The following is a 9,546-nucleotide window of genomic DNA, read 5'->3' as shown; positions in this document are numbered from 1 at the left end:
CTCATTTATAGTTTTTATTTGCTTCCTGGTCATAATTCTGTTTTTTTTTTTAATTTCTTTTATGACTTTTGCTATAGTTATCAACATTAAAAAAATTATATTCTAGCCAAGTGACTTAGAATTTATGTATTTTATTTTTAACCTCCTTGTGTTTTTATTTAAATAATTGAAAGGTATTTGACTTTTCTGTCTTCATTCAGATAAGGAAAACAACAGTAAAATGTATGATGGTGAGATATTTAACAGGTTTCGTTTTTTTTCTTGAGCCTTTCTTAGTCTCCACATTAACAACATCAACCACAGCAGCACTGATGACATCACTAGTATATTATTTGTGTTCTTTTTCTTTGTTAGCACAATCTTTTTAATAAAATATGAACAATTCCATATGCTTAACTGCAAGTTTCACCTGACTTTTGTTCATCACTAAATTAATAGAATAACATTGTTTTAAGTCAGTATTAATGAGTATGTGGATCTAAAGGTATGCCATTTTTTGCTACTTCGGTATACACCACTACAGCCTTTCTGAAGGTCAGTTTTTCATTAAGTATCAAAATCATTAAAATTGCTCTTAACCTTAAAAATGATAATTATCCTTTTAGGGTTTCATCCTAGGAAAATAAATATGAACAAACACAACATTTTTTGCTAAAGGAATAATAGTTGCACATCTTAAAAATGCCACAATAACAGAAACCTTCTTCATGCACATGAATTTTGTGTTTTTTAATGGATGATATACTATTTCTAAGGTCAAATAACATGTTGACGGATAGCATTGGTAGATATTTAATGGCATGGATAAGGAATTGTGATTATAACACATTAAAAGAATAAAATGCACACTTACAAAACATGAAGTCTAATTTCATTTTTGTTCAAAAACAGATATACATGTGAAATGCTTATATGTATATATTTATCTTTACATACTTTGGGACATTTTACATTAAAATGTTGACTTTCTGGGGGGTTGGTATCATGATTTGTAATTATTATTTCCTTCATAATATGTTTCTGTAGTTTCATGTATTTTGCAATGAATACTTAATTATTTTTGTAACAACTAACACAGTAACATTTAAAAAAATTTAAATCAGAATCTATAAAATAAAAGATATAAATATAACTGAATAAAATTATACATATTTTTATAGCAAAAGATATCATTAGCAAGTGGTAAACAGGGTGAAATATTTGCAATACAATGCAATCACCTAAGAATTAATGGGCCAAAATATACAAAAAGCTATTTCAAATTGATAAGAAAGAATTACATCCCAAGCACAAAAATGCTCAGAAGAGATAAAGAGGCAAGATATAAAGGAGCAAAGTTCAAATAACCAAACATACAAAAACATAAAAATAAAAATTAATGCAACAATGATATATCAATTTTTACTTGTCTCGTTGGCACAAACAAACGCATGTTAAAATCCAGTACTGGCAAGGACATAAATTACTATGGTCCACTTGAAAGATAAGCTAGCAATACCTTCCAAGATAAAAACTAAACATACCCTTTGTATTACTGTAATACATATACAAAAGGAGTGAAGGCGCTAGTACAGAATATATGTATTATGTTTTTTTCATCATTCAAAGTGCCACAAATGTGGAAACTGACATAACTATAATGCAGCTATTAAAAAGACCTGGATGGATTTCCACGGTGCAATGTCAATGAAGAAAAGTTGTTACCAAAAAAATTAGATACCTTTTAATGCTATCTTTCTACAAATAAATGACATAAAACAGAAATGTAATACATTTTTATATGTATGTTTGTATTTGTGTAATATAGAGAAACATATATAAAGATTTACACTAAGCTATAGGTTACCTGAGGTTGGGATCCAGGTTGGAGAGGAGCTGGGAAACATGGAGGAAAGAAAAAAGAAAAAAGAAATATTGTATAATGTTAAGTGAAAGTTATATTACATTTTAATAAAAACTTGAACAAGAACTAGAAAGTAAGTTGCATTACAAAATGGATTTGATTAAATGGCAGTTCTTGTATTCCCATTGTATTGTTCTTGTAAAAAAAATTCCTATTACAAGCCATAATCATTGGCAATTGATTTGTAAGATGTGGAGAGAAGACTGTCAGCTACACTTCTTTCTTTCCCTTGAAGAGATAGCCAGCTAACTCTGGAAGCCAGACCTGCCAATGAGCACCTATAGCCAACTTAAAACTCACTTTTATGAAGAGAATCTAATGCATAAGGTCACAGGTTTATCATTATGTCCTGCTTTGAGCTTTTCCCACCCTGCATTTATAAGTAAATCCTAGCCAAACTGTCCCTGGCTCTTTCTTGAATCAGTTAATCACACACTTATCTCAGGGTCTTTACAAATACTCTTCCCTTTGCCAGAAATATCCTCCCAGAAATAGTCATATGGCTTGACTCTTCCCATCATCAGCTCTCTGCCCAAGTATTAATATCTTATAGCAAGCACTTTCCCTGATCTCTTGACCTAAAAGAAACAGCTTCCACTACTCACTCCAACAACAAAACACCCTAACTCTCTTTACTCATTTTTATAGCACTTATATTACCTGGCATATTTGATGTTTATATATTCATTTACTTAATGCCTAAATTATTTCTGATAAAATATGCATTCCATGAGATACTTTGTTTTGATTACTATATTTTCAGTTCCTAGAACAGTATCTGATAGCTATTGTGGAATGCATTAATTAATGCATTTTGAATGGATTAATTAATGCATTTACAGAGACACAAAAGAAAGTACTAGATTTTTTTAAAGTGCTTTCTTTAAAAGGCTAATCTCATGTAAGGAGACATCTCTGTGATTATTCAGTGTCTACAGAGGAGAGATAGTGTAAGAGTACTGTTTTGCTTCCGTTTTAGGGCAACAAAACTGAAGGGAAATTGTCTTATAATAAAAAGGCATGGAAATTGTAAGTTACCTTGAATATTGTATACTTGTGCCAACATCTACCACCCTTATCCCCCACAGCACTCAGAGGAGCAGTCAAGGGCACCATGCTATGGTTCATTAAATGAGGATGCACACGAGAAAATAAAGTTACAGCCTTTGAAAAGATTATCCTGCACCAGTCTTGCACAGAACAGACAAAGCCACTGACTACTGAAAGATGGATATGGGTTTTAACTATGTGGATGGTGTGCAGCCATGATGGGTTAAGGACTAAGAGCCCTTCCACCTTTTCTCTGAGCCTCAGGTAAACTGTTCCAATTGCCTAACCCAAAGAAAAAGAGGGGACATACATATTATTTGAAATTAAATTTTCACCCACCCTGTGGATGAAGTACCGTGGAAACCTATTAAGTAGTGTTAATTTAAATATAGTTTGAAATGTGATTTTAGCTAGTGGTGATCACTTTTCCAAACTTTTAAGTATTATGTTCCTCTGCTATGGCTGTAAAGTACTATACACATTCAGACAGTTTATCTCTGTATATTTCTATCTGGCATACACACACATACCCACACACATACCCTTTAAATGTATAAAAAAATGGATTGATAAAGATATGTAACTAAGCACAAAAAATGTCGAGCAAGTATATAAGGTCGTGCAAGTTCTGTTTTATTTATATAACCAGAGAAGATAGTCTATGCTGCAGAATGTCTGTAGTCTTTCACAAATTCATATAATAGGTAATAGTTTGAAATTTGAAATTATTTTTTAAGTATCAACTGTGTCTTAAATTTATTGAAGTCAGAGTCAGATTTCACACTTAATAATATGGTCAACAGTTTCCTACAATATTACAGGAATAAATACTTTGCCTATAGATTAATGATCATGACGTGCTGGTAATTTCTGGTTTTATAAAATAAATGTGACATTTATTTTATACCAGGTTTCTAGGAAGTAAGATTTAAACCTGCTAAATGTGGTATCATTTCTAGAATTGCTAAGAACGGCTGTGCAGTGTATCTATGTGCACTATGTGCTGATTACAATCCTTGAATTTGAAGCTAACCTCAATTTTAGGCCATCTGTGAACCTTTTGGAAAATTAGTTTGCAGGTTGTATGTGGAACTTCCAAAGTTACTACTAATTTGGCAAATAAAAGTGAACTATCATGAGATTAACTTCAAAGGTATATTTTAGGTAGTTTTAAAAAACCCTGAGCAGGTAAAGCATAGGCAACAGAAGAGTCAGGGAAATTAAACAACTAAATAGTAAACTTAAAAGGGCTTCTGGGAAGATTAATTTCTCTGTAAATCTCAAACATAACACAGAAAGGAAAACCAAAGAAGAAGATAGAAGTCTCAAATGTTCAAAAAATGATCTCTGTCCCTGGAGAGGGACAAAAATGTAGTGAATAATATTACCGAAACTCTGGGGGTATAATCACGCTCATGCCCCAAGCCTGAACATACTGTCAAGCAGTTATATAGGCTGTTTCACCTCTGCACAAGCTGTGTCTTTCTAGAAATGAATGGTTTCAAGTCAGAAGAAAATGCCACAGCAGGAAAAAAGCATTGGAATCTCAGCCAGGATTCATTACTAATATGATATACCAATAACAGACACTGGAAACCAAAAATTGACAAACATTTAGGAAATGAGTGCTAAAGAGGCAGTCTTTAATATAATGTTGGCTGGGCATGGTGGTTCACACTTGTAATCCCAACACTTTGGGAGCTCAGGCGGGCAGATTAATTGAGGTCAGGAGTTTGAGATCAGCCTGGCCAACATGGCAAAACCCCATCTCTACCAAAAATACAAAAATTAGCTGGGCGTGGTGGCACACGCCTGTAATCCCAGCTGCTTGGGAGTCTGAGGCTGGAGAATTGCTTGAGCCTCGGAGGCAGAGGTTGCAGTGAGCTGAGATTGTACCACTGCACCCCAGCCTTGGTGACAGAATGAGACTCCGTCTAAAAAAAAAAAAAAAAGAATTTGTGTACAATGGACTAATGGACTGAATGTTTCTTTTCTCACCAAATTCTTATGTTGAAATCCTAACCCTCAACGTGATGGTATTAGGAGGTGGGGCTTTTGGGGGGGTGATTAGATCATGAGGGATTTGCCCTAGTACAAGGTCATGAGGAATTAGTGTCTTAATAAAAGATGCTCCAGAAAGCTCCCTTGTACTTTTACCATGTGAGAATGTAAGGAGAAGGTGCTATCTAGGAACCAGGGGACTGGTCCTTACAGGGACACTGAATCCCCTGGAACCTTGATCTTGGACTTCCCAGACTCCAGAACTGTGAGAAATAAATATCCTAGTTTATAAGCCACTCAGTTTATGGTAGTTTGTTATAGTAGTTGGAACAGACTAGGAAATATTGTTTATCAAGCAAACAACTTCAAGAATTGTGGTGGGCTATCTGAATCTAGGGTTTGAGGAGTAGTAAAAACCAGAGAACACCGCCAGAAGGCTGGGGAAAAAGGTCTTAATTTAAAACCAAATTAGATCCCACAGCCCAGAGAACCCTCATCTCAGGGGTTTTAGATTCAGGAGGCATGGTTCAGGTTCATTTTCAACACGTGAGAGCAGGAACAAAAATGAGGAGCATGCTAGTCACCAAGCCCACCCTGTCTGAACTTATCCCTCAGAAGATAGGGTAAAGAAAAAGGAGGAGAAGAGAGAGAGTCCCTTTCTCCATGCAGGAGGAAAGCCAGGCACAGATGGTGATTTCTGTGTCACCAGACTAGACCCTGCCAATTTGGGGATTTTGAAACTTTTTATAGCAGTTGCCACTCTGGAGGCTTTTTGGAAGCCAGGTTTGAGCAGTCTTTCCTGAGAGTGGGCTAAAAAGGTGCGGGGATGCAGATATACTGCCAAGTGTGCACACCCACTAAATTGGTAACTGACTGCTGACTTGATGCAGAATCTAGGAATCATCCTGAAAGTTGAAGAGAATGCTTCTCAGCCTCAGAGGAGGAACATTTCCAAAAGAGCTGCAAATACTTTAAGGCAGTCCTTAAGCCCTTATTTTTTTTTTATTTGTTTTTTGGGGAAAGATGGACTTATCATTGTATATTTTACTCATGAGGAGAACACAGAATTAGTAATGGGAAATATGGCCTGCTTGCACTCAGGAAGATAGAAAGAGGTTAAAAAGACAAGCTTCACTTGTCCTCCAAGAGTCAGGTCAGTCTGTACCCAAAGCTTTCTCTCCTCAGGCAGCCAGGGTCGGGAAGGGACAAATAAAGCTACTTGAAAACCGTGACCCATCCCAGGCCTCGGTGAGGAGAGTGACTTATATTACAATATTCTCCTGTCACCTGGTGAATGCTGAGTAGAGGGGCTACATTTCCATTGCTACACACTAGAAATCTCAAAGAACTTAGTGATTTTATGGATGAGAAAGATTGAGGTTGAGAATCAGCCCACACTTCCTGTTAAAATGCAATCATTATGTAGGTACCTTCATGCCAAATATGGCTAATTATCAACCTCCCATTCTGACTTCTAGATTGGATGGTGCTATTTTGAAAGGAAGAAAGTTGCCGTAAATCAGAGTAAAATACCCAGCTCTTGAAGATCACAGGTAAATACAATCCTCACAGACAGATTCTCCTTTGCATGTTGAGGGGAGAAATAATTTATGTCTGAGAAACCACGGAACAAAAAGTTAATCTGCACTCCACTTCTTGGGAGAAGTAGGTGAAATAAAGGATTGAAAATACTTTGTTTTATTTGTTTTCTTGTGTGGACTCAAAAAATGGACTTGAAAAAGGATGTGGTAGAATGCTCTCTTGAGGTATTATGTTTGTTTTTTGTTATTTAAAATTATTTCAAAATATATAAAAAATAAGGGTTTATATAAGTTATATTTTTGATTTAAAGGATGATAGTAAAAATCACACTGTATGCCCAAAGTAAAGCTTATAAAGAGAACATAAAATACATGAAAAAAACTATTGTAGCTCCCAGTGTGCCTTTCTGTAAACTCTTACCCTCCCTTCCTCCAAAGATTCCCATATCCTGAATTTTGAAGTTATTTCTTTGCTTTTTATTACAATTTTTACTACAGGTGATGTTGTGTGTGTATATGTTTGTACGTGTGTGTATAATGATATATATGTAAACAAACACATAAATATATAGAGAGAGTAAAAAGAAGGAAGGCTGTACCCTTGAATCACTGCTTGGAGAAGAGTAGTTCACCAATTAGGAATCAATGAGATTTTGAGGCTTGTTACCTTATCTGATGTAATTATTTTATTCAGATCTTCATTACAGTTCCTGATTTTTCTGGTTAGTTCATCTATTAATTTAAAAAGCATGTTCAAATTATGTACTACAATAGTACATGTGTCTGCTTGATTCTCCTCATATTTTTGGTTTTGCATAGCTTTCAGCTAGATAAAAATAAGTTTAGAATAGTTAAATCATCCAGTTGAATTTACCTCCTAGACATTACGTAGAAACTGTGCATGTATGGTTATATGTTTGGGTCCGATAATGCTTTTTACCTTAATTTATATTCTGTCTTATAGTATAGTTACGTGAGTTTTTTGGTTAGCATTTTCCTGCCACATCTTTTCAATCTTTTTGCTTTCAACCATTTTGTTATCTTATATTTTATACATGTCTTGCATAAACAAGTCCAGATTATTTTGGTCTTTTAACTAAATAATGTATTTATATTTATTGTGTATAAATATATTGATATGAATATGTTGGTATATTTGGGTTTATTTCTGCTACCTTATTTCAATGCCTCTATTAGGCTTTTTCTATGCTTTTTTTTTCTTATTTTCTTGCTTTACTTGAATTGAGTTTTGTGTTGTTTGTTTTGTTCTACCTCGTTCTATTTTGTCTCCAAGAAGATTGAAAGTTATAGAAACTATTTATATTCATTTTGTGGTTATATGCTTGCCTAACTTTCAAAAGACTCAAGTTAATCATATATCTTTTTTGGTTTTTGGTTTTGAAACAGAGTCTCGCTCTGTCACCCAGGCTGGAGTGCAGTGGTGGGATCTCGGCTCAGGGCAAGTTCGGCCTTCCGGGTTCACACCATTCTCCTTTCGCAGCCTCCCGAGTAGCTGGGACTACAGGCTCCCGTCACCAAGCTCGGCTACTTTTTGGATTTTTAGTAGAGACGGGGTTTCACCGTGTTAGCCAGGATGGTCTCGATCTCCTGACTTCGTGATACCCCTGCCCCGGCCTCCCAAAGTGCTGGGATTACAGGTGTGAGCCACCGCGGCCCCAGCCCTAATCACATATCTTTATCCACCTCATGAAAAATGCAAGAACCTTAGAATCTTAATTTCAGTGTCTTAATTGTTGCACAACATTCTTATTTGTTGTTTTTCTTTAGCCCTACAAATTAGACATTGCTTATATTTTATTAACTTGGTGTTTGCTTTAATTTGCCCAAATATTTTCCTAACTTTGTATACATTTTAAGCAATTATCTGTCATATTTTTTATCCTGAATTTTGTTTTTAAGGAATTTCTTCAGTGAAAGTCAGTTAATACCTTTATTGTATTTTCATTCTTGAGATACTTACATTGTGTATATACAAATATGACAGTTTTTCCTCCTGGCACCTTGAAAACAAATAATTCTATTGTCTTCCAGTTTCTATTGCTCTGTTGGGAAGTCATAGTTTTAAAGTTTTTCCTTTCAAAAAAGCTATCTTTTCTTTCTAACTATTTTGACCATCTTCTCTTGGTTTTAGAATTACATGTATTCAGTACAATGCATTTATCTCAGCTTCTTTTCATTTATCCTTCTTGAGAACTCTTTAGCTTCTCTACTTAAGCCTTGCTATCTTTCATGAATTTTGGAACATGCTCACTCAAACATTACCTTCTTTACTAATCCTTCCCTCCACATTCTCCTATCAATTCATATTAAACTCAATTTTGGTATATGTTAGGTCTTTTTGTTCTTTATGTGTCTTAATCTCCTTGTTTTTCCATGTCTTTATTTTTCTGTGCTTCATTAGGGTAATTTCTTCAGATAGATCTATACCCATTTTCTAAAGTTCTCTCTTCATCTATGTCTATTTAAATCATCTACTGAGTTTCTAATTAAAATCACTATGTATTTTTTTAATTATATGAGAATTATTTACTTATTTTTTCAATCTTTCTTGTCAACTATGGCAATGTTGATGTTAATCTTATAGTCTATTCTCTTTTTGTAATTTAAACATTTTTAGCATGCTTACCTTTGCATTATTTATTTGATAGTTTTGCTATCTCCAGTGTCCGTGAGTTTGATTCCACACCTATTTTCTATTTTAGATCATTCTGGATCATTTGTCATCTTAATATTTTTGGAAAATTTGTCATTATAAGCTAATATTTCTTGGAACATTATATGTAGGAATAATTTGGGTTTAACATGCTTTTTTCAAAGAGAATATTTCTCGGTTCTGTTCACTCCCTATGATGCACTACCTCACTGGAGCTTTTTAGAAGTAAATTACATGCTTGGATTTATGGTCACATGCTGCAACTATGGTTGGTGGTTAGATATTCTTAGAAGAGACTTCCTTCCTTCTTTCTCTCTCTTTCTTTCTTTCTTTCTTTCTTTCTTTCTTTCTTTCTTTCTTTCTTTCTTTCTTTCTCT

The sequence above is a fragment of the Piliocolobus tephrosceles genome, chromosome 10, assembly GCF_002776525.5.
Source record: "Piliocolobus tephrosceles isolate RC106 chromosome 10, ASM277652v3, whole genome shotgun sequence".
Taxonomy (NCBI): Eukaryota; Metazoa; Chordata; class Mammalia; order Primates; family Cercopithecidae; genus Piliocolobus; species Piliocolobus tephrosceles.
The sequence above is the reverse complement of the archived record's forward strand: the minus strand, read 5'-3'. Positions refer to the sequence as shown.